The sequence below is a fragment of the Natator depressus genome, chromosome 8 (genome assembly GCF_965152275.1).
Source record: "Natator depressus isolate rNatDep1 chromosome 8, rNatDep2.hap1, whole genome shotgun sequence".
Lineage (NCBI taxonomy): Eukaryota > Metazoa > Chordata > Testudines > Cheloniidae > Natator > Natator depressus.
The window spans coordinates 90493917-90520705 of record NC_134241.1 but is presented as its reverse complement, the minus strand read 5'-3'; the positions used below and the strand labels follow the sequence as shown (position 1 = coordinate 90520705).

At 40.2% G+C, this 26789-nt stretch overlaps 1 protein-coding gene across 9 annotated transcripts in view; it reads left to right on the top strand.

Moving 5' to 3' along the window:
• Nucleotides 1–26789, top strand: part of NFIA (nuclear factor I A) — a 450646-nt gene that overhangs the window by 317510 nt on the left and 106347 nt on the right. The window lies entirely within an intron of this gene.

The window sequence follows — 26789 nt, the reverse complement described above, 5'->3', positions numbered from 1 at the left end:
GACATTAGCTAATGAAAATTTGATTTGGGGCAAATTCTATTTTATGCCCATTACAGTTTACACTATGATTTATTTATGGGAAAGATGGAATCAGTTGTCTGTAGTGAGCCTTAGAGTCCATGTTTCATATGGTTCCAAAGAAACATATGCTGCCATACTTGGCCGCAAAATTTATAAAAGTGTGCTGTGAGTCCTGCATTTTTTCATGCTGTTTCATTTCAAGTAGATTGCAGCCCAGATTCTCATTTCTAACACAAAACAAAATGTATAGAATGTTAATTGTAATGCTCTAGAACCAGAACTCTTGCTGTATTTAACTCCATTTCCCAGCTAGTTTCCTGGCCCTTATGCAAAAAGTATCTAAAAAGTCTAGTAAAGAAAGCACTTGTCTTTCTCCTGTATTGCCATACTTTCAGAGAGATTCATGTCCAAAGTCAAATGAGTTTGTGATCCAGATTTTATTGCACAGGTTTTTTAATGGGTAGTGTTAATGGGTACATCTCTGCTCACAATTTAGCCTACTTATCATTAGCTGGCACTCTGTTGAGGACACCCTGTTTTGGCAGCTTTGAAGAATGCTGACAGTCAACCAACATGATATGGGATAGTTAATTAGGGTCAGTTCTGAAGCCACTACAAGGGCCAAGTAGAGAATCTTGCTTCATCAGTGACCTGCAGTATTTAAGACTTGAGGATTGATGGAGGACTTCAGTTTTCACTGCTTATAACCATTAACCTTCACAAGCAAAGCATTCTGACCAAACCCCCCCACCCCCACCCCCCAAATCATCCGAGGAAGGTCTGACAGGAAATATTCAAAGCATGAAATGAGTGCTTATAGCATAACAAAGCAGTGTTTGAAAGACATGAAACGTTCATTACACTTGGTCTGAATTCTGCAAAGAAAAGGAGCAATGAAAATGTGGCTGGAGTGCATGTTTTTATTTCACCCTATGTACATACAGCAAAAAGGTGGTGAATCTTTCCCGTGGGTAAGGTGTATAAATAAAGTTGCAATTACTCTAACTCATTTAAAAACTTATTTATATTCAGTTGCTATTTTCCATACCATTCTGCATGTATCTGTACAGCCCAAGATAGCATTCAGATAGCACTTGCCCTGGGTAGAGGGCAACTTGTAGGTGTGATACGCCAGAAGCACCTGTTGACAAGGAATCTTGCCTCAGAGAGTCAGGATTCCTTCCTTGCTTCCCACCTTGTTCCCAGAGTGTGTGTGATCTGCTGCTGGACCATAGCCCCCTCACTCCCTCACCAGCTCAGCTCTGCTGACCAGAGAGTCAGAGCAAAGCCAAGTTTCCACTCGTTCTTTGCTTCCTCCCCAGGCACTTGCATACAGGGAGAAGTACCAGGACCTTTAGCTCTTCCGCTTTGTTGTAGCTCATCTGTAAGAGGTATTTCCACTCTAACACCAGCCTATTCTTGCCCCTTAGTGCTCCCAGTACTCAGTGGCCTCAGAACTGAGCTAGAGCTGTGAAAATTTCCCAGTTTTCACCGCAAAAAAACATGTATGCTGAACACAAAAATTGTCATGAAACGCTTGTTATTCAATTCACAGCTGAGAGTTTTATTTAATCAATGTAACAGCCACAACCTGGGCAGACCACAAGCTGAGTGATGCTCTAGGATACCACGCTAGTTCACCAAGAAACCAGGCAACTAGGATGGGGGTTTACTTGTGGTTCTGGCTTTCATATAAACTTTCTGCCAAGTGGAGAGGAGGGCTTATTAAGGGAAAAGGCCAGAATGTTTGAAAACAAGGTGGGGGGGAACCCACGAAAAGTAAAACCCCTCCATCTTGTCTTTGGGTGTTAGAATTTCCATATGCCTGTAACTTAAGACAGAGAGTAAGTTATGGTTGCTGCAAAATTACTTTATATTTATACAATAATAAAAATAAATAAATAAACCCCGCAAGCCAGCGTGGTTTGGTCCAAAATGTGAACTTTTTACTCCTCACAAATCTCCCAAGTTGTGCTACCAACCTGTCAGCCTGATATACCCTTGACATAAATTTGTGTGGTTTAGCTTCCTCCCTTGAACTGACTCCTTCATTTAACAGGTCTGATGAAAGTGTTATGAACCGCAATGAAATATGATAATTAGCAGTTTAATTCCTTTTTCATGTATTAATTTAAAAGGCTTGAACTATAAATACAGGATCTGTAGATAAAAGCAGACTCTGAAATCAGTCATTTGTCAGAAGTATTCATTACTTGACATTCATTTAGCTGGATTCCACTAACAGAGGTGTGTGTAAATGTTTATATTGCTTTCTTCCCTAGCATTCTTTTTTACACTTCCTCTTATAAAAAGCCTTGTGATTGACTTCAGAAGTGCTAAGAGGGTGATTGTCGTGTGAGCAACCTTGTCATAAAGCAAGCCACAGATCCAAGGCTTACATTACTGTGCTTAAGACGGGGTTCCTAAATGTCCTTTATTTTCTAAGGTGGGCATATGGATAATCATTTAGTCTGTTCCTGAGGCAGTGGGAAGGTGCAGGATGGTTTCCCATGAAAAATCAGAGCCGCAGTTTTGACTTAAACATTGCAACGTGCTATTATCTGACTCATCCTTTGCAGTACACCCTATATTAAGGAGCTACATTACTGTTAATGCTTGTGCTTCTGGTCATCCACTGGAAATGCTTAGTGGGTCACAACCACCTTTAAAAAGTGTATAGGTTATCCACTTATAGTTGGAGGGTTTTGGAAATAATCTCTTATTTTAGATTAATCTCTTCACACTCAGTTTAGTTCTTTTGTAGACTCCAATTCTTATGTAAATAAGAATATATGATGTTTTGCTAATTACAGTTTGAATAGAAAAATGTGTTCCTCACATTCCCATAGGCTTTAAGGCCAGAAGGGACCATTGTGACCATCTAGTCCAGAGATCGGCAACCTTTGGACGTGGCCCACCAGGGTAAGCCCCCTGGCGGGCCGGGCCAGTTTGTTTACCTGTCACGTCCACGGGAAGCGGCGCCCAGACCCTCGCTGCTTCCCGCAGCCCCCAGTGGCCTGGAGCAGTAAACTGTAGCCAGTCGGAGCTGCAATCAGCCAAACCTGCAGACGCGGCAGGTAAACAAACTGGCCCGGCCCGCCAGGGGGCTTACCCTGGTGGGCCGCGTGCCAAAGGTTGCCGATCCCTGATCTAATCTGACCTCCTGAACAATGCAAGCCACAGAACCTCACCCACCCACTCCTGTAATGGATTCATAACGTCTGGCTGAGTTACTGAAGTCCTCAGTTCACGATTTAAAGACTTTAGGTTACAGAGAATCTACCATTTACTCTGGTTTATACCTGCAAGTGACAGAGGAAGTGCAGAAGAAAGTGATAACCCGCCAGGATCTCTGCCAATATGCCCCAGGGGAAAATTCTTCCCTGACTCCAAATATTGCAATCAGTTGGACCCTGAGTATTTGGGTAAGACCGAACAGCCAGACGTGTGGGGAAGAATTCTCTGTAGTAACTCAGAGTCTTCCGCTTCTATAGTCCCATCACTGGTCATTGAAGATATTTGGTACTAGAAGTTGCAGATTGGCTACATGCCATTGTAGGCAGTCTCATCATACCATCCCTTCCATAAACTTATCAAGCTCAGTCTTGAAGCCAGTTAGGTTTTTTGCCCCCACTGCTCCCTTTGGAAGGCTGTTCCAGAACTTCACTCCTCTGATGGTTAGAAACCTTCATCTAATTTCAAGCCTAAACTTGTTGATGGCCACTTTATATCCATTTGTTCTTGTGTCAACACTGGTACTTAACTTAAATAACTCCTCTCCCTCCCTGGTGTTTATCCCTCTGATGTATTTATAGAGAGCTACCCTTAGCTTTCATTTGGTTAGGCGAAACAAGTCAAGCTCTTTGAGTCTCCTCCCATAAGGTAGGTTTTCCATTCCTCTGATCATCCTAGTAGTCCTTCTCTGCACCTGTTCAAGTTCGAAGCCATCTTTCTTAAAAATGGAAGACCAGAATTGCACACGGTATTGCAGATGTCTTAGCAGTGCTTTTTATGATGGTACTAATACTTCTCTGTTTCTACTGGAAGTACCTTGCCTGGTGCATCCTAGGATTGCATTAGCTTTTTTCATAGCTGCATCACATTAGTGGCTCATAGTCATCCTGTGATCAACCAATACACCCAGGTCTTTCTCCTCCTCTGTCTCTTTCAACTGATAAATCCACAGTTTATACCAAAAAATGTTGTTGTTAGTCCTAAGTGCATGACCTTGTACTTTGCACAATTAAATGTCATCCCATTTTTATTACTCTACATTTCAAGGTCATCCAGATCTCCTTGTATGATATTCTGGTCCTCTTCCTCATTGGCAATACCTCCCAACTTTGTGTCATCTGCAAATGTTATTAGCACACTCCCACTATTTGTGCCCAGGTCATTAAAGAAAATGATAAATAAGACTGATCCCATGACTGATCCCTGAGGAACTTCACTAGTAACCTTCCTCCAGCCTGACAGTTGAACTTTCAGTATGACCTGTTGTAGTCTCCCCTTTAACCAGTTCCTTATCCACTTTTCAGTTCTCACATTAATCCCCATCTTCTCCAATTTAACTAATAACTTCCCATGTGGAACTGTACCAAATGCCTTACTTATATCCAGGGAGATTAAATCTATTGCATTTCAGTTGTCTAAATAATCAGTTATCTTCACAATGAAAGAGATCAGGTTGGTCTGTCACGATCTACCTTTTGTAAATACCATGTTGTATTTTATACCAGTTACTGTTTACCTCTATGTGCTTGACTACTTTTTCTTTCAAAATTTGTTCCAAGACCTGGCATACAATTGAGGTCAAACTAATGGGCCTGTAGTTTCCCAGATCACTTATTTTTCCTTTCTTAAAAATATGTACTATAGTTGCAATTCTCCAGTCATGGGGTATGACCCCCAAATTTATGGATTCATTAAAAATCCTTGCTATTGGGTTTGCAGTTTCATGTGCTAGTTTCTTTAATATTCTTAGATGGAGATTATCTGGCCCCCCTGATTTGTCCCATTAAGCTGTTAGAGTTTGACTTCCACCTCACATACAGTGATTTCTACTTCCATATCCTCATTTCTGTTAGCCACCCTACCACTATCGCTAAGCTCCTCATTGCCCGTATCAAAAACTGATGCAAAATACTTGTTTAGGTGTTGGGCCATGCCAAGGTTATCTTTAATTTCCACTCCATACTCAGTGTTTAACAGTACCACTTCTTCTTTTCTTGTTTTCTTTTTGTTTATATGGCTATAGAACCATTTACTATTGGTTTTAATTTTCTTTGCGAGGTCCAACTCTGCTTGTCTTTTGACAGTTCTCACTTTTCCCCCACACTTTCTGATCTCCAAGACATACCTTTCCTTGCTGATTCTTCCATCTTCCATTCCTTGTAGGCTTTCCGCTTTCTCTTAATAACCTGTTTCAGATGGTTGCTCATCCAGTTTGGTCTGCAACCCTTCCCTACAGATTTTTCCCCTTGCTTGGGATGCAGGCGTCAAATGTTTTCTACCACTTTGACTTAAAGTAATTCCAAGCCTCCTCCATATTCAGATCCTTGAGTTTTTCAGTCCAGTCCTCACGAATTCCCTTAAATTTTTTAAGTTCGCCGTTTTGAAATCAAGGCCCTTAGTTGTATATCTATTTTTGTTTATCCTTCTGTTTAGTTTATACTGAATTAGCTCATGATCACTCAAACCAGAGTTGTTGCCTACATCCAGTTCTTTAATGAGGTTCTCACTACTCACCAATACCAAATCTAGAATGGCATCACCTCTTGTTGGTTTGGCCACTGTTTCATTAAGAAATCCATCAGCCATCACATCCAGGAAAATCTGGGCCCTACCATTATTAGTAGCATTTGTCCTTCAATCTATATCTGGGAAATTAAAGTCTCCCATAATCACACAATTCCCGGAAGTATTTATTTCATTAAAAACATTAAAGTGATGTCCATATCGGATCCAGGGGGTCTGTAGCATATTATGACCCAGGGACTATCCCAGTGAAACCTCTGGTTACTTTCTTTCCCAAAGTGAGTTTGACCCAAACAGATTCTGTTTTATCCATTCCATCACTTCTAATTTCTTTACAGTCTGCCTCATCATTAATGTACAATGCTACTGTACCACCTTTACCTTTATTTCTGTCTTTCCTTTATAGTACATACCCTTCAATACCTGTACTCCAGTCATGACTACTATTCCACCATGTTTCTGTTATCCCTGTAATATCTGGTTTCACTTCCTGCACCAGTAATTCTAGTTCCTCCACATTGTTAATCAAGCTCCTTGCATTGTTGTACATGTTAGTTGTTTCTTCTTGGCTTTGCCCAGATTCCTCACCCGATTAGGTATGGTCATTCTACTTCCAGTATTACCTAGCTAACTGTTAGCTTCATTGGTATTGGCATTATCTTTCCTCTTGCTCTGCTACCCACTGTTGTGCCTTTCTCCATTGTTGTATTCTCTCTTTCCTCATTTTCTTCCTGGTTAATATCAGAATTAAGCATGGAGATTACATGAGCATCTCCCAACCGTCTCACCCAGGTTCCTAGTTTAAAGCTCTTTTAATCAGTTGTGCCAACTTCCATCCCAGAAGTCTATTCCCAACTCAGGTGGAGTCCATCCCATGAGAACAGTCGTCTGTCCAAGAATGCCTCTCAGTTGTTGAACATCCCAAAGCCTTCCTTATAGCATGACTGCCTGAGCCATCTGTTCATCATCATAATCTTGTCTCATCTTCGTTCTCCTCAGGGACAGGTAGAATCGCACTGAAGATCACCTGAGCCTCCATTTCTTTAAGCGTCTTCCCCTGCTTGGCATAGTCTCCCTTGATGTGTTCCAGAGAGAATCTAGCAGTGTCATTTGTTCCCACATGAAAGACAATCAATGGATTCTTTCGTGTTTCCATTAGGATCCTCTTCAGCTAAAGGTCTACATCCCGTATCTTAGTTCTTGGCAGACAGGACACCCTTCTGTTCTCCAGATCAGCTCAGGTGGCAGGCCTGTTTGTTCTTCTTAGTAGGGAGTCACCTATCACATAGACCTGCCTCTTCCTGGTGTTTGTGTGATTTTCCAGCCTTCCTCCTGTTCTTTCTGTCTTTTGTTCTCCCTTCCAATCTTCTGTGAGTCATCCTTTGTCCTCCTGGGGCTCTGAACTCTGGGTATCTCCATCCTGTCCTAAACTGATCTATCATGTTATCATGCACTACTGAATGGTTGCCATGTATGGCTATACCCTGGTTTTAGACACATACAGCAAAGCTTGACTGATACTATTCCCTCCTTACAGCAATGCATATCTATTGTTGAGGTCAATGGGAATTCTACACTCAAAGGTCAGAATACTAGAAGCGACATCCACCCTGTGGATGTCAGACTAGAATTCTGCTCCCAGATATGCGCACGTAACTCCCAACGCCTCTATTATACACCTGCAAAACACATTATGGGACAAATAATGTCCTCATATATACACTGTGGTCAGTGGATATAAAAAGTGCATATCTGAGACTCTGTAAAGCATTTAATAAAGTGTTGCATCCTTCTGGATGGGAGGAGCTGTCCATAACAGACCAAGGCCTCAAACATACAGATGCCAGGGTTGATAGTGGGGAGATGGAACATGGGGCCTTCAGCTTGACGAACAGAGGCCCATAACACACAGGCTAGAGGAGAATTCATTTAGCTGAGAGTAGGAGGCTGTCAATCTCTCAGGCAGCCACTAGGGAATGCATTCCCCTGTTAAAACAAGCTTGTCCTTGCCATCTGTTGTCCTCAGAAATTCAAGTCCCTCCAGGGCTGATACTTTGTAATGAACTGTACCTTTTCCCCCCTACATACTCCATGATCCTTATTAGGGAATCAAACCTGGGTTCTTCAACATCAAAAATGCAGACTTCTACCACTTGAGCTAAAGGATAATTGATTAGCTGTAAATAGCAAGCTGTTATGGCTGCTGGGCCAGCCACTGAAAAGAGACATGATCACTCACATGCTAAGAGTCTGATCCAACTCCAGTAATGTAAATGGGAGTTATTCTATTGGACCCTAAATCAATGTATTCACTATATAAATGTAAGTCATTATCTCACATATCCAGATGGTTAGGGTATGTGGTGAAGTAAGAGAATGAATTAAACCTGCTTTTATAAGTGGAATCTGCTTTTATTCAGTTATTTTGATAACATATTGTAAAGATTGGCTCATGCACCATGACTGTGTGATTGTATTGTATTGCCCAGTAGGAAAGAAAAGATGAATTTTCAAAGGAGACCCAAATTTTGTGTACACATTTTTGCACATTCAAAATATTGGATTTGATTGCACAAACTGTATTAGCATGGATTAATCAGGTAGAGCACAAACAGAGTCTGAGCATGGAAGTCTGAGCTTTTGCACAAGCAAAAACTTGAGTGTGAAAAACTGTGGATGCAACTACTTCAGTGCAACTTCAGAGTATATTTTTGAAAATGGGACCATAAACCTTATTCCTTTTTACTGAAGGCAGACGGTTACTGTTGGATCTTTTCCAAGGAAGACAACCTAACCCCCAGTCCAGCCATTGGAAATGAAATCTTAACATGGAAGATGCTAGACAAGTAACATGGAGAAAGTTTAGGGTGATTACTCCTAGATCTGCAGGAGGCAAAGTCCTCTCTGAAGCCTGACTGTAATGTAACTGAAATGGAAAAATACCAGATCCATTTCTTAGAAAAAGAGAGACTTTTATTTGCAATGGTTCACAAATATTTTCCTAGGAACAAGGTAACAGCCAGTGGAGGGCAATGAGGTTAGATTAGGTGATCAAGCCACATTTGTAAACAAAATTTCTTTATTATGCCATTGTTACCTAACTTTAAAATGGCACTACAAGTTGTTTACATCAGTTAGTGCTATTCACTTGCTCTCTTTTTTCGATGCAGTGTCTTCAGTCCTATAACATCTTGTGCGTTGTGATAGTTTCCTGACAAATTTTTGCTCGGTGGTGGTTGACAGGTGCAGGTTGATTAAATGTACTACTTACTGTGTATGTTTCACTTCTTGTGTCTTAAATTTTTTTTACCACTGTAGCACCTGAAGAAAATGCGGAAGTTTGAGAGTTGGGAGTTACTGCTGAGTATGTGCTGTAAACTATGCTATCCCATTCCCCTTTCCCCTCCCCATCCTGCTGATGCCAAATGATTTATAAAATGCCTTAGCATTCTTGAGAGAGTTCACCTCCAGGCACTGCAGTAAGGAATCACAGAAGTGGATCAGAAACACAGATTGGATAACTGGTATATTTCTGTGGAAGAACAAAACCAGGAGAGATTCAATTTAAAAGGAGAAAAGTTTCCCACTGTGACTTGTTAGGGTAAATCTTTAGTCGCTGATGCGCTTGTTGGTAAACAGGAGATTATGTGATTACAATTTTTCATATACAGCACCTCTGTATTCCATTTCCATAGGATCCAATTAATATTTTAATTTTCGAGTGAGACTCTCACTCTTTCTCCAGTCATTGTGTACTCCCACTTATACACACACACAGGCACCCCTCTCTCAGAAACGGAGGTATTCTGCTAGAGACATGCTGCGATATGGGGATTCTGGCCCATGCTCCTGTCACCAGTGACAGGAAAGAGGACTGCTGCGTAGAATCAAAAGATTTTTTCTTCTGTCTCTCTACTCTTTACAAACACATGCTCAGCAGCCCAACCTTTCAGCTGCTCCATTCTCTCCCACTGAGCTCACTGGCACTCTGACTTTGCAACACCCCTGCAGTCATGTTGCCCACCTCACCCCCAGTCAGCCCTAGCCCCAGGCCTCCCTTCTGCCTCTCTCTGGGAGGAGGTAGTAGAGTGAGAAATAACATTTTCATGGTGCAGACTCTCATTAGATCACCTAGGACTTTGCCTGTCAGCCCTCTGCCCCTGCATAGTCAGCAAGGTGCTTGTAGAACCAGCCTTCAGTCAGGCAGAGGAGGTGTAGGGGCTGAGAAAACCACACCACCCTCTAAAAAAATTTACTGTGGGCATTTAGAATTACAGCCGGTGCCCATGTGTATGTAGTTTTCCCTGCATAGGGGCTTCCTGTTCCTGCAAAGAGGGGCTTGTTGGGTGAGTGTCGACAGCATCCATTTGGAAACAAAGGGCCAGATTCTTTCCTTGCATTACTCCGCTGAAGCCAAGAAGAGAGGGATATTTTTATTGTGAACAGTTTATAGCAAAAAAAAAAAAAAAAAAAAAGGAGTACTTGTGGCACCTTAGAGACTAATAAATTTATTTGAGCATAAGCTTTTGTGAGCTACAGCTCACTTCATTGGATGAAGCTTATGCTCAAATAAATTTGTTAGTCTCTAAGGTGCCACAAGTCCTCCTTTTCTTTTTGCGGATACAGACTAACATGGCTGCTACTCTGAAACCAGTTTATAACAGTTACACCCACAGAGAATTTAGCCCAAAATCTCAGGTTCTTGGTATTTATCTTCTTTTGTTCCTTACTCTTAAAAATAATTGCATGAAAGAAGGATCCTTGCTTCATCAGAAATTGACACGGCTTTTCTGACTGAAATTCTGATCTTTCACTGTGTTAGCAAGAGGGTGACCCCGAGCAAGCTAGCTTTTCTTAGCTGAGCACCTGTACTCAAGTTTCTGCTCGTGAAATCTTGGAGTAAATTGAGCCTGAACTCTTTGAAAACCAAGGAACTTGCTTTCATGATGATTCCCATACCAATAAAGAGAGCACAGAACACAAGAAGGGGCTAAACTCTTCCCTGGTGTAAAAAACGTGGAGGTGAGCCAGTGAAAGGGTTTGAGCAGGGGAGGGATATCGTCTGAGTTGCAGGAGAACATGGTTTTGCAGTGGCAATTTGAATGTATGGAAAGGGAGTGAGGTAGTGAGGCTTTATGGTTATAGGGGAACACCACAAGGTTCAGAAGTATACAGCCTACAGTTCTGTTTATTCAGACAACAGGATGGTGTGAACAGTGCCAGTTGGGGGAACATCTGCACAAAGGGGCTTCTGAGATTGCCAAGGCAGAATTAACCATGGTAACTGTGCAGTAGCCAGTAGCAAGACCTGGGGAACTGATTAATCCATCGGAAAACCAACAAGGCAGAAGAAGTCAGGCAGCTTCCATCCCTGGGACCAGGAAAGAGGTGTGCTCTTTATTGATGGCAGATTATCATCAGAGATTCATTCCCCATTTCTCTGAGATTGCAGGTCCCCTTAACTAATCTCAAGAAAAGACTAGGAAGAATGAGGTCACTTGGTCACCTGCTTCTGAACGAGTCATTAAGGATTATAACATACCTCTGTCCAGGCTCTATATTAGAGTCCAGACTTCTCTTTGCCTGTCATGGTGCTGACTGATGCATTTGAAGTGGGACTGGGACCAGTCCTTTGACAGGAGGCAGAAATATAGAATATCCCGTACACGATATAAATGTAAGTTATTATTATTACCATTATGATGCAATCCATAAACCGTTCCCACAAGAAGGGACACACAGCATTATTGAGAAAGTATATCTTCCTGTGAAATGGGCAGCAGAAACATTATGGCATTATTTTCTGGGTAATGATTTTACTTCGGTGACAGATCATTATCCCACCCCATAACTGAACCAGATGAACAGGAACCCAAGGATAATCTGGCAGTATTTGGCTTTTACAACCTTTAAAGTTTCAAATAAAGAACCAGCCAGGTATTAATATAAGAATACCTATCAGCTCTTTCGGAATGATGTGAGTGACAAGATGCGTGGAGGAAAGACAAATTCTCTCCCAGCCAAGGGTATATGTTAAATTATAATCCCTGACATTGGCTTCTAAGTCCCTATAGTCAGGGCAAGCTCTCTCGCATCCACTCTCTTGTGCTTAAAATAGGATTTAAAATTAAGTGACCTATCCTGAAAGGAAAAAGCTATGCATTTACTTGCTAGGAGAGGTGTGACTTGGATGAGTGAATTGTTTTGGGATGGGAAAGAGGGCAGCACATCTGCCTTGTTCCGTTTTCCCCTTCTCTCATATAGGAAGAATCTTCATCTTAGATAATTTAGCTTCCAAGAAAAAGAACCATTCATATCCTCATATTTTGTGGAAAAATGTTTTTCTAGGGATGGGCAAGCTGGCTTGGATACAGTAAGAACTTTCTCCTTTATGCATCAAATTACTCTTTGCCAAAAATTCAAAACTGTACCCAAACCAATCGAGTATTGAAAATTTAACAAAAAGTCAGTTCCTTTTTTTTATTCTTTTTTGTGTCTGGGGACCAAAATAATTTGAGAGAGCCCATTCTCATGAGATATCTTGTCCGATGTTGCAAACCTAAGAGGTTCCGCGTTTCCAGTTACAGTTGAGATAAGAATCTGCAATGCTGGGATCTCATCCATTCAGAATTGAACTCCAAATCTTCCAGAAATTCACCAGTCATTATTTTTCCCGTTTATTTCTGGGTTCCAATAATGCAGGCAAAGAAAGACCAGAAAAATTCTGGTATTTTTGGGCTATAAAGTTTAATGGAGAGATTCTGTTTTAAACTAAACTCATTGGGGGAAATGTAAAGAGCCTTGTGAATGAAGTCCCTTTTTGTTTGCTTATAGAGGTCTGGCAGTTTTATACTGCCACCCAGCACAATACTATCAGCCTTCCATCAATAGAAATAGCAAAGTCCATAGTGAAATTCATGGAATCTCTAGCACGTCTCCTTTTCCAGGGTCAGAACTCGGCTTGGGGTAGGATTTTTGTTTTTTATTTTATCACGTTCCTATATCTTGAGGTAGTTGGTAAGGATTTAGGGGTAGAACTAAGCCTTAGTGTTGAGTGTGTCATTCTTATACGGGAAAGGCTTTTGTTGTATTCCAAGGAAGATGGGTATATAAGCCTGGTGGAAGTGGTTTGCTACAGGCAATCTATTGTTCTTTAGGACACCCTTCTCAGGGTATAGGGAATAATTATCATCAGTGTAAAGAGTATGACAGTAATGTTAGCCTTTTGGAAAGGCAACTCTGAAGACTGGACTGGTGACAACTGCAGATAAATCCAGCACTATATTTCATATAGATTTTATTATCAGTGAATGTTTTGACACTTTTGTACAGTGTGGCGCACCATGTCAGCACATAACACATAAATAATCATGTTGAATAAAGTGGAAACGCAATGGGAGATGTGGGGTTGGCTGACCATGTGACCTAGTTTCCATTTCAAATGCCCATCTTCCAGAGGTGCTTTTTAATTTTATTGAATCTACTGCAGGTATTTCTAACACGTCTATCATTGTGGTGTCACAGTAGCATTTATTTCACTGTAGTACTGGTGTTGAGGGAGATGGGTTTAAGCAGGGAAGCGGAGAGGGAATAGTTCATGAGACCCAAGAGTATGTACCAATAGTATAAAACTAACTTGGAGCAGAAGGAGTTTCCTGCCCTGGCTTCACCTGAAGTATGGTGATTGCTCACTCGCGTTGTATTTATCTAATAAAATTCTGCCATCTATTGTAAACAAATGGGTTAGCTGTATGTTTCCTTCACTGTTAATTTTAAAAAACCTTGGACCAGCTTTCATTTTCTCTTAATTTTTTCTGATCTCAGTGCCCTGAACTCCCGTAACCCAACTCCAAACCTTATCAATTATGTCAATATAGCGCTGCAGCATGTTGTTTATGATGATATAAACTATGGGAATATAGTTAGCTACCACCGAATGAGGGAGTATAAAACTTGGTGGTTTTTTATAGGTCCTAAAATAATTACACTATTCCTGGGTTTATTTGTATATTTAGGCAACATAGTAACCTAGATATTTAGAAACAGGCTTTATTTAAAAGAACCTAGATGTCTATAGAGACCATATATGATGGTTTCATCAAATCTTTACTGTGCTGGTTTTTCATATGGGATGAAATTCTGAGCTTGGCCGTTGTCTTAAATGGGGTCAGGGTTTCGTCCGTGGTTTTCTAGTGCCCCAGGAACTTTTCCCCAGGACTTCTGAAATATCCCAGTATTTCATTCATCAGTCAAAGTGTTTGTTATTTTTAATAATTACAAGACGTTTCTAATGGTTGTATTACTTTACCAAGTAGCATTTGCTCTATGTTTACCAGGAATAAACAGTGTAATAAAGCTGAGTGTTCAATGTGAGACACTGTTTGGAGTTGAGAAATGAGGGTAGAAATAATCAAAGCTGTTTTTTTGCTCGAAAATGAATCTTATTGACACTTGTTTAGTGATAAACTTCTTCAGAGCACTACAGTATTGGAAAAAAATCCTCTACCCTGAAAAATATACAGGTGTCACAGATGAGTCAGACACTAGCGGTAGCAACACTGCCATACGTTTGCAAAAATCCCCAATGTACTTTTATCTTTTATATGAGAATTTCAAAGACCTGAAAAAAAGGTCAACACAAGTGTCCTAATTTTTTTAGGCTCACTTTACAGATTGTTACACTCAGGAAAATCTTCCTCACTAATTTGTAGTGATTGCAAGAACAGAATCCAGGGTTTAAAAATCTTAACAATCACAAAAATCTTAACAATCACAAAAGTTTCTTCTGCTTTAAGTATTCATCTATCCAGCATTTATATCATTGGAGAACAAGCTAAACAGGAGAAAATAGCATAGGCTAGTATGGAAGCTACAATATCATGCGTATGGCACATGAGAGATCATGGTTTGATGCTGGAGTTGCCAGTGGGATTAGGATGAAGCTACACCCATCTGTATAGCCCATCAGCATTTATTAGCAAAAAGCATCTCCCACTGAAATGAAATGTCAAGGAGAGTTCAAATAAGGTTTTGTACTTAATATGGACTTTTCTTAGCCTCCTGCTGATGGACCCTATTGCTGAAAAGAGCCAGGACTTGTGGCTTTTAGGACCCCCATGCCATTTTCCATGTTGTTTTAATACTGCTTTGCCACCCAGAAAAAGAACGTTAGCATTTAACAGCCCCCCCCCCATTTCCCCCTGAATATTTATATTCTTTTTCTGAGTGCCATACCAGTATTAAAGCAGAATGAAAATGGGTTTAACAATCACTGGCATGGGACTTCTGTACAGCATGTGTGTCACAAATCATGTCACTTTTCAGCAATAGGGCTGCTGCCAGCAGGAGGCTCAGAAATGCTCATGTTAATCAAAAATTTTAATTTCAAATCAAATTGACGGTTTACACATGGTGAGAAATGCTTCTCACCGTGTGATTTTTCAGTATGCTGTGCTGGGCAAAATGGGTGCAGTTTTCTGTTAAGAATTTTGACTGCAGTATTTGCAAATTTATGGGTTTCAGTGTATTGGGTATGGTAAGTAGTTGATCTAACGGAGCCCCTTGGAGAATAGGAAACAGAAGGGTTTTCATGCAGCCTGGCACTGGTGAGCTGCTGTTGGCACATGCTGCTGGAGAAATGACAGGTATTCAATAAACATCACTATGGTTAGAGGAAGATTTAAAGGAGGGAGGGGCTGCAGTGCTATAAACAAGGAGTTGAAACAAATGTGCCTATTTCACTTCTTGATTATTTTGAATATGTAAATGTTCCAAACCATTTTTAAATAACTTTCAGGTTATTTGCATGTTGGTCTTGTACACCCAGTGCCTACCAATGTAATTCCCCCAGTAATATTGATGCAAACAATAATATAGGTCCAGTTCTGATCTGAGTTGATGTAGTGAAATCAGTGGAGTTACTCTGAATTAACATCAGTTTAAATAAAACCAGAATTTGGCCTTATATTATTGTTATGGCCTACATTCCCAGATCCTTATCCTGCAAACTCTTATTCATGGACGTGAGTAGTTACACTGAAGTCAGTAGGATGCCATGAGGGCCCAACCCTGCACCTGTGGATGTCAATGGCAAAATTCTCATTGACTTTAGTAAGAACAAGATTGGGCCCATGGCGAGTAAGGAATACTCACATGAGTAATAATTAGCAGGATCTGGTGTTACTTGTGGAAACCAGTGTTTTCAAACTGTATCTGGAATATAAACATAAAACCAAAATATGATCAATTGACATGAAACATGATATCATGAGTTACAGACTAAGTGACATTTCCCATCTTGAAAGGGAACAGCAGCTTCTTTTGAGACTATGGGGTTAAAGTTCCCTTTCCATATTTCTTCATGCCAGGGACATCAGCCTGAACGTGACAGTACTCCTCCTCTTCCATTTCGCCCACCAGCACACAGGTACTATTTTACCAGTGCCAAGCATCCTGAGTGTTCTGTGGCATCACATGGCATCACCAACCACTTAGAAAAGCAGTTATTCATCAGTCTGCCCAGGATTACCTCATAGTCCCTTTTTGTGTTCACTCAGTCACTGAGCCAGTCTTGGGACAATAAAGCTGAATATGTAATATCACTGCAGAGACCCAGGAGATCACAGTTGTTGTTGTAACCAACCTAGATAAGAAATGAAGATAAATAACTCCTTAATATTATTATTTGCAAGGGGGAGGCTTTTCTTTTTATTACTCTTTATTGTCAGATGCCATAAATATTCCAAAATGATTATCCTTATGTAGATTTCATCTCATTTACTTTGAGGAGCATATTATCTCATCAGCTGCCAAATTAATATGACCATTTATGACATTTCCTCTTTTTTTTTTTTTAACATTTCCTTTTTGGATTGAAGACCTGAAACAGATAAATATGCTAATTTAAGACATCTGTTGTTTTTCGAGATGTAGGGCCCTAGACAGTAGTAACTGTTGAGAATTTGTTTACTGAAATTGTGATTTTTCTTAATAGTTTTCATTATCGCAAAAATTGTATCTATTTGTTAAATAGTTAGAGAAAAAGTGTCTATGACCTCTGTAATAATTTTAAGGAATAAAACACCAGGACAAACTGTCTGGTTTCCATGGTGCAGGGCTTCACAGGTTCTTAAACATGGACTTGCAGGTCTTTCATTGGGCAGTGATCCTGTGAAATGCTGAGCACATTCTACAGGGAGACTGTAAGCTCTTTGGGGCAGGGACAGTCTTTTCGTTCTGTATTTGTACAGTGCTTAGCACCAGAAGTCTCGATCTATGACTGGAGCTCCTAGAGACTACAAGCACCATGAACTCCCTTGCATCTCTTATGGAATATGACACTGGCTGCAACCAGATTTGCCAAATTCACAGGCCTCAGTGAGGAAACCCCAATATTACTCAATTCGCAAACCCTTACATTGGATAGGACCTTTTGTCAAGTGTAGGGCCCATTAACATCATGAGAACATCCTTCCACTCTCATCAGTGGATGCTGGATCAAGCCCTCAAATCCCATTAAACCAGTGGGACTCCCCACAGACTAAGGTCCTATTCAGTTTGAATATGGGTGTTTCAGCTTGGCCCACAATATCAAGAAGTTTTATGGAACCATACTGTTCTCTTCCGTTCACTTCAGGAATTTTGGAGTTGAAAACCCCCCACAATTCATCAGTGATTTTGCATGGTGTGAAGGGTTAACAAAACTTTCATTATCACACTCTATTAAGCCAGGACCAGGAAACAATTTCTAATCAACACTCTGATCTGGGCAGGGATTGTGCAGTCTTTTGTATTAGGCCTCAGATCTGTGTTTTCTATTCACACATGCTCACTTCCAGCTGTTGTCATTGAAATCCCACATAATCTCTCAGGGTCAAAGGGCAGTCATCCATGACTGCTGCTGTGAAAAGGTTATGCTGATTTCTGTTGTCAAATATTGGCCCTTTTCTCTTTCAATCACTCCCATTCTACTTTTTTCAACAAGAAAGATCCAGCCTAGAATTGTATTACATGACTTTAAAGTCTTAAAAGTGTTCCTCTATTGTACTAACACGACATGCCCTGGACGGTCTAATTCATTCTGTTACATTCCACAAAGAATTTTCTGGTGCTTCTTAAAAACTCTGTGCTAAAGCTGAGTAGGCAAGCTTCAAAGAATAATGACATAGGGGACTTGTGGCCTAGCATTTATTTTGTAAGGAAATATGTCATTTGACTGTGTAATAAAATAACCATGGTTAATTATTGCTATGACAATAAAATTAAACTTAGAAGTAACTGTAGCCAAAACAAGGCTGGGGCTGGAAGGGTGCAAGTAGAGAAAGGGGAAAAATGAGATTTCTGTATCAGAATTAAAATCATGGCTAATTTCTAGTTTGAACTCTTTTTTAAAAAGTCATTTATTTTAAAGATTTAATTGAGCCATCTTTTAAAGTATATAATTTATGGGTTTACAGAACATATTTTGTATGAGGAAAAACAAAATTGATCCCTCGGGTTAGCATTAACCAGAGTTGCATGCAGTGGCCCAGTGCAGACTACAGCGTTAAAAAATAAAATGGATTACAGTCACCTTTATTTTTCATAGAGTACTGTGGTCCATATAGACTACAGGTCCCAGAATGCAGTGGTCCATCTTGACTGTAGAGGTTATTCAGGTGAAGATGGAGAATTGCATGCTGGGATGTGTAGTCTCCACAAGACTTGCAGAGTATAAACACCTTATATGAAGATATCACTTGATGCATATATGTTCTATCCTTCCTTTTATTTGTTTGCTTTTGCTGCGAGAAAGAACATGACTGAGGATCAAGCCTAAGTTCTACCACACCTATCCTGACACCACAATACAGTTAGATAAAAGTTAATCCACTGAGCAGTCTGGTGAGGAGAGTTCTCAATTATTTTGTCTTTCAAGGTGTCAGTGGTTGGTGATACAGACTCATAAACTCACAGACTTTAAGGCCATAAGGCACCATTGTGATAATCTAGTCTGTACATAGCAGGCCACAGAACCTCACCCACCCACTCCTTTAATAGACCTCTAAACTCTGGCTGAGTTACTGAAGTCCTCAAATCATGATTTAAAGACTTCAAATAACAGAGAATCCATCATTTACTCAAGTTTAAACCTGCAAGTGACCTGTGTCCCACACTGCAGAGGAAGGTGAAAAAACTCAAGTCTCTGCCAATCTGACCTGGGGGGGAAATTCCTTCCCAACCTCATGTATGGTGATCAGCTGGACCCTGAGCATATCAACCCACCAGCCAGACATGTAGGGAAGAATTCTCTGTAGTAACTCAGAGACCTCCCTGTCTATAGTCCCATCTCTGGCCGTTGGGGATATTTACTACTAGCTGTCCCAGATGGGTCACATGCCATTGCAGGCAATCTCATCAAACCATCCCCTCCAGAAAATTATCAAGCTCACTCTTGAAACCAGTTAGGTTTTTTCCCCTGACTACTCTCCTTGGAAGGCTGTTTCAGAACTTCACTCTTCTGATGGTTAGAAACCTTCCTCTAATTTTGAACCTGAACTTGCTGATGGCTAGTTTGTAGTTTGTTCTTGTGTCAACATTGGCACTTAAATTAAATAACTGCTTTCCCTCCCTGGTCATTATCCCTTGGATGTATTTATAGAGAGCAATCTTATCTCCCTTCAGCCTTCGTTTGGTTAGGCTAAAGAAGCCAAGCTTCTTGAGTGCCCTCTGATCATCTTAGTAGCCTTTCTCTGCAGCTATTCCAGTTTGAAGTCATCTTTCTTAAACATGAGAGACCAGAATTATACACAGAATTCCAGATGAGGGCTCACCAGTGCCTTTTATAATGATAATAACACTTCCCTATCTCTACTGGAAATAACTCACCTGATAAATCCTAGGAGTGCATTAGTTTTTTTCACAGCCACATCATATTGATGGCTCATAATCACCCTGTGATCAACCAAGACACCAAGGTCTTTCTCCTCCTGTCACTTCCATCTGATACGTCCTCAGCATATAGGAAAAAAATTCATTGTTAGTCCCTAAATTTATGACCTTGCACTTTGCACTATTAAATTTCATCCCATTTCTGTTAGTCCAGTTTTCAAGTTGTCCAGATCTTTTATGATATTCGGGTCCTCCTCAGTATTGGCAATACCTCCCAACTTTGTGTGACTCCAAAATTTTATTAGCATATTCCCACCTTTTGTGCCAAGGTCATTAAAGAAAATGATAAACAAGATTGGTCCCAAGACCGATCCCTGAGGAATTCCACTAGTAAACTCCTTCCATCCTGACTGTTCACCTTTCAGTATGATCTGTTGTAGTGTCCTCTTTAATTAATTCTTTATCCACCTTTCAGTTCTCACATTAATCCCCATCTTCTCCAATTTAACTAATAATTTTCCATGTGGAACTGTATCAAATGCCTTATCCAGGTAGATTAGATCTATTGCATAAAAAAAATCAATTATCTGCTCAAAGAAAGAGATCGGGTTAGTCTGGCACAATCTCCCTTTTGTATTGTGTTGTATTTTATCCCAGTTTACTGTTTACCTCTATGTTGGGGTGGCCAAACTTACTGACCCTTTGAGCCGCAGGCGCATATGATAATTCTTAGAAGTTGGAGAGCTGGGTATGCCTGCCAGGGCTTGTGGCTTCAGCCCCACTCCTGATGAAACCCCCGAGCCCTGGCAGGGGCCTCCTGCGGGGCCAAAGCCGCTAGCCCCACCACCCTGCTACAGGGCAGATTCCCTGAGCTCCCCCACTCCCCAGTCTGGTAGGTGGAGAATGGGGGGCTGGGCACTCCGTGAGCCGCACTTTAACTGTAAAAGAGCTGCATGCAGCTCGGACACCCCTGCTCTATGTCCTTAACTACTTTCGCTTTCAAAATTTGTTCCAAGACCTTGCATACAATGGAGGTCAAACTAATGGTCCTGTAATTTCCTGGATCACTTATTTTCCCTTTCTTAAAAATAAGTGCTATATCAACAATTCTCCAGCCATAGGGCATGACCCTCTAGTTTACAGATTCATTAAAAATCCTTGCTATTGGGTTTGCAATTTCATGTGCCAGTTCCTTTAATATTCTTGGATGGAGATTATCCAGGCCCTCTGACTTGGTCCCGTTAAACTGTTTTGAGTTTGACTTCCACCTCAGATACTGTAATTTCTACTTCCATATCCTCATTTCCATTAGCCACCCTAACTCTACCCCTAAGCTCCTTATTACCCTTTTTAAAAATGGAGGCAAAGTATGCATGTAGGTGTTGGGCCATGCCTCGATTACTTTTAATCTCCACCCCATATTCAGTGCTTAGTGGTCCCACTTTTTCTTTCCTTTTTTTTTTTTTAAATTATATGGCTATAGAATCTTTTGCTACTGGTTTTAATTTCCTTTGCGAGGTTTAATTCTGCTTGGCTTTTGTCAGTTCTCATTTTTTCCCTACCCTTCTGACCTCCAAGGCATAGCCAATCCATCACAACTTCCATATCTTGTAGGCTTTCTGCTTTCTCTTAATAACCTAGATGCTTGGCCATCCAGTTTGGTCTGCAATCCTTCCCTGCGAATTTTTCCCCTTCCTTGGGAGGCAGGCTTCAGATGATTTCTGCAACTTTGATTTAAAGTAATTCCAAGCCTCCTCCACATTCAGATCCTTGAGTTCTTCAGTCCAGTCCACTTCCCTAACTAATTCCCTTAATTTTTTAAAATGTGCCCTTTTTAAATCAAGGATCCTAGTTGCAGACCTATTTTTGTTTATCCTTCCATTTAGTTTATACTGAATTCGCTCATGATCACTTGAATCAAGGTTGTTCTCTACAACTACTTCTTCTGTGAGGTCCTCATTATTCACCAATAGTAAATCTAAAATTGCGTCCTTTCATGTTGGTTCGGTGATTATTTAGTGAAGACATCTGTCAGATATCACATCCAGGAATATCTGGGCCCAGCTATTATAAGTAGCACTTGTCCTCCCATCTGTATATGGGAAATTAAAGTCTCTCATAATCACAACATTCCCAGTAGTATTCAGTTCACTAGAATATTAAAGAGATATCTGTCCATATCCATATCAGATCCTGGGGGGTCTGTAGCATAACCCAGGGACAATCCCAGTGGAACCAGTGCTAGCTTTCTTCCCCCAAAGTGATTTTGACCCATACAGATTCTGTTTTATCCATTCCATCACTTCTAATTTCTTTACAGTCTCCTACTTCATCATTAATATACATGCTACTGTACCACCTTTACCTTTATTTCTGTCTTTCCTGAACAGCACAAACTCTTCAGTGCCTGTACTCCAGGCATGACTACTGTTCCACCATGTTTCCGTTATCCCTATGATATCTGGTTTCACTTCCTGCACCAGTAGTTCCAGTTCCTCCATTTTGTTACCGAGGCTCCTTGCATTGGTGTACAGATGTGTATATTCTAAGCAATATTAATTAGTTACTCAACACTTTGTGAAACAGAGGGTTATCTAGGTGGAGGATAGAACCAAGAGGAATCAAACTGCACTTTGAGTGGAGAGGGATTTTCTTTTTAGTCAGGCATTTGGTTAAGATAATAGGCTTGAAGCCCTAATTGATTATTACTATTTTAAGGTTTTAAGATGGTTATGTACAGTAAGATGCTTGACATGAATAGGGCTTTATAAATTGTTTCAGTCCTAGTATAGGAACTTGTTTCGTAATTTCAAAATACTGAGAGTGAATCAAAGTTTCCCAGAAAGCTGTTTCTCCAAATTAATACTATAATACATCTTCAAACTGTCCAGTGCAAGTGAAATAACTGAATCTGGACTTTTTCATCTTCAGCGGATTAACTCTTTCACAGTATATTATTGTTCAAATTACAGAGAACATGCTTTGTTTGCAAAGCACCACATACACTTATGGCACTATATAATTATTTAATAAATAATAAGAATAATAATTAATAATATAAGGGAAACTTTTTAAACAACAGTAACACTTTGAACATTAGTACAATGAAAACATTTTTTGGTATGTAGTTAAGGAACAGTGACCTGATGAGCTTACTATATACTATATTTCCAGATAAAAGTAAATGCTTCAGTTGTGATTTTCTCAAACTACAATGCAAGTGCTTGATCTGTAATCTTCCTACATTTGAGACTCTCTTCCTGGGCATTAATTAGGAATACAAAGGTGACTCTCCATGTACACTAAATATTGGGAGGCAATGTAGTTGGCTTTTGTCCACACAAAGCCTCCATTGACTCAATCTTTATATGAATTCACTTAATAACACAGAGCAAATGGAATGAGACCTTGAGGCTTAATTCTGATCTCACATTCACCAGTGTAAAACTGGAAAACTATGTTAAGGTCAGTGGAAATTGACTTGCACATAACTGGTATGTCACGGGGTTCACTCATCGCTAGCAGCACCTCCTGCTGGCCGTCCTGGGAATTAGCTCCGCCAGGCTTATGCTCGCCCTCTGGTGATGTCTTGCCTCATCCTGTCTCGCCGTGTGGCCCCACTCACTCTCAGATCTGCCATTTCCTCTTCATGGCTTGGCCCTCTGGCCAGGTCACTAAGGTCCTCCCCTTCTGGAGAATTCAAAGTCCTTCCAGACCCTCTGGATGGCTGGCATCTCCAATGCCTTTGCCACTCCCCATTGGCTGGTGGGGGAACCCAAGCATGCTCTCTACACCAGATTCTAGCCCAGGGACCCTATAACAAGCAGCCATGGTCTCTACACAGTCTGACCCCTTGTTGCTGTTTTCCTGGGCTTTTCCCCTCTCTGGGCTGGCCAGGCTCCCAACTCCTTCCATGCAGGAAGTAACTGCAGCCTGCTTCCCTGCCTTCATACAGCCTCCTTGATGCTCACAGCTCCAGTGCTTTATACTGGCCCTGCCTGTTCCAGCCCCGCTGAACCTACTTCTAATTAGTGGTGTGCTCTCTGGCTCCTCCTCCAGGTGCACCTGGTGGAGTTAATTGGCCTGCCTGGCCACCTTAATCCCTTTCAACCCTGTCTGGGGTGGACGCCCCATCACATGATGGAAGATCAGAATTTGGTTCCTTAAACGTAGACTTGTTTTCGCTCCTACATTATTGGGGTAATGTTTGAACCCAAAATGAAGAAAATGTAATTTATAGGATTACATTTTACATAATTACACTGTCACCATCAAGCTAAAGTGACGTGCTTTTACTGTGGTGGTGGTGTTATGTATGCATATTATTTGTATAATACAAAGAGTGTACTAGGTACTAAGATACTATTTACTGATTCGCAAAAAGAAAAGGACTAACACCTTAGAGACTAACAAATTTATTTGAGCATAAGCTTTTGTGCATCCGATGAAGTGAGCTGTAGCTCACGAAAGCTTACGCTCAAATAAATTTGTTAGTCTCTAAGGTGCCACAAGTACTCCTTTTCTTTTTGCGAATACAGACTAACACGGCTGCTACTCTGAAACCTATTTACTGATTGGTATTATTATATACCTTATTCAGCTAACTTTATTATTTTCTTACTTCCTCCAGAAAAAAATTATCATCCCCATAAATCTGATGTAAAGCGAAGTACTGAAACCTAGGGCTTATTCTTTCATGCCCCAATCCAACTCCGATTTAAATCAATGGAAAGACTCCCACTAATTTCAGTGGGAGTTGCTTTGGACATAAAGCCTTGATTCAGGAAAGCACTTACGCACCTATTTAAGTTTAAGCACTTGAGTAAGCCCATCCCTATTTGGCGAAGCATTTAATTAAGCATGTGCTTTTCTTAAGCACATGCTTACAGTTAAGCGTATGCTCTAGGGCTTTGCTGCATCAGGGCCTATCTTAGGTGTCCAAGTGCCCTAGTTTATGCATAGAACTTCAGTGAATGAATAGTTTTTGATAAATTGAATAAGGATTATCTACTCCTCGTTTTAAACACCAGCTTTACTACCCAAATATGATTGAGGTACAAAACTGGAGAGATAACCAGTTCATGAACAGCAATTTCAACTTCCTATCTTAGGGGTATTTAGCAAAAGTATAATTTTGCATATATTTCAGAAAAGCGCTGCATTAGAAATAAATCTTGCAGACTTTAGGATGTTTAATCCTCTTTTCAATTAAGGATCTTTTAATGCTAACATCTGCTTTTGGAATTACTTAACAACTTTACCTAATTTTTTTTCTTATTCACAATTAAGTGGAACAGCCAAATTGATACAGTGTCTCTGAAAGACATTTTTCCATTTTGGCCTTTTTTAGCAGGCACAAAAAAATTACATTTTTACAGCTTTTCTTGTTAATTATACTATGTCCTGGCCATTCCTTTGTCATTTGTTTGGTGAGCTCCCTTCATTTTTTCTTCTTTTTTGTTGCACTTATCATCACAGTTTTAGAAACCTAAGCCCTAGTTCTGCAATTGGAATCATGTAGGCAGAACTTTAGGCCTGCACGGAGTCCACTAAACTCAATGGGGCACTACGTATCTATGCATGCATGGATCAGATTGCAGGATCAGGGCCTATGCAAGAGAACAGCTCATATGAGTCAGGATTTGAATGGTGTGAGTAAGGGCCCCGATTTCCTAATCATGTATGAATGTATAATTCAATTAAAAAATCTCAACCAATAAATATTTATTTTCACTAATTAAGACTGAAAATCTTGTCAGGCTTTGCACTATTGTTCAATCGCACCTACAGTCCTCTAAACACACACACACACACACACTCACGAGTGAACTAACACTTAGAGAATGAGCCCAATGTTTTACCTTCATTGTGAATGTTCTTGCTTTTGTGTATTTTTAAATCACACCCTAACCATTATTGGAATAGGATCTCCTTTGTTACAGCCTGTCAGGCAAACAAAGGTGCCAGTGGACACAGCAGGCAGAACCAGTGTAGTCCATTGTTATCAGACCTACCAAGGGTTTGATGGTGCCATGTACTGAGCATTCTGGCCCTTATCCAGCAAAGCACTTAAGCATGTGCTTAACTTTAGGTGTCTGAGTGGTCCCACTGAAGTGAGGACCTAAGAGAATTATTTTTAATTCATAGATCTTTTAATCCAGTAAACAAATCTGCTGCAGTATATGAAAAGTAGACTCTCATATTAAAAATATTCAGGAAATTGCCAATGAACATATTCTATTAGACTAATTACCCACTTTTAAAAAGAAAAATGATGCAATTATGAACTTTATTATTGAAAAATGCAAACTGGGCCAGGCACAATCACATAAATTTTCTGAAATCTACTTTTTAGTTGAGAAAATGAAAAAAAAACCACTCAATTTCTACTTTGGCATTTTATGCACTTAAAATATTCAAAAAGAAAAGGAGTACTTTTGGCACCTTAGAGACTAACCAATTTATTTGAGCTAAGGTGCCACAAGTACTCCTTTTCTTTTTGCAAATACAGACTAACACAGAGGCTACTCTGAAACCTGTCCTTAAAATATTCAAAGTTTCTTTCCCTCAAAAATTCAAAAAAATTCATGCTAGTAGATGGAGAGATTTATTTGGGTTAAGTTTTAACATCAAGTACATTTGAGTAATTTAGCTGTAAACTATTGGATCGTGACAGATTTGTGAATATATTTGTGTACATATGTAATACAAACACACACATAGAGGGACATATAGACGCAAAATTATAATTCCAGTAGTGTATAGTGTACTGTATAAATATATTTATATAATACTGTATCTGAGAGACAGTTAACTATGTAAGGCAGATGGTGCCCCTATAAAACATTCAATAATATGTGTGTGCGTGCATTGGAATCAGTGACTTTAAGTAGGACAACCTTAAAAGGTATGCCACTTATCCTGTGAACAAATACGACTTTACAGTTCTTTTAATAATCCCTTTATCCGGAGATTTCTCCCTTGACCGTGATTTCAAAAGCAAGAGGTCAGCCTGGCCTGCTAGCTCCAGACCTCTAATTGAAGTCCTGATATGTACTGTATGAACTGTAAATCCAGCTATGTACACTTACTTGCACTTGGTTTTGAGTTTGAAAGCTGCTTGCTTTGTAATTGATTATGCC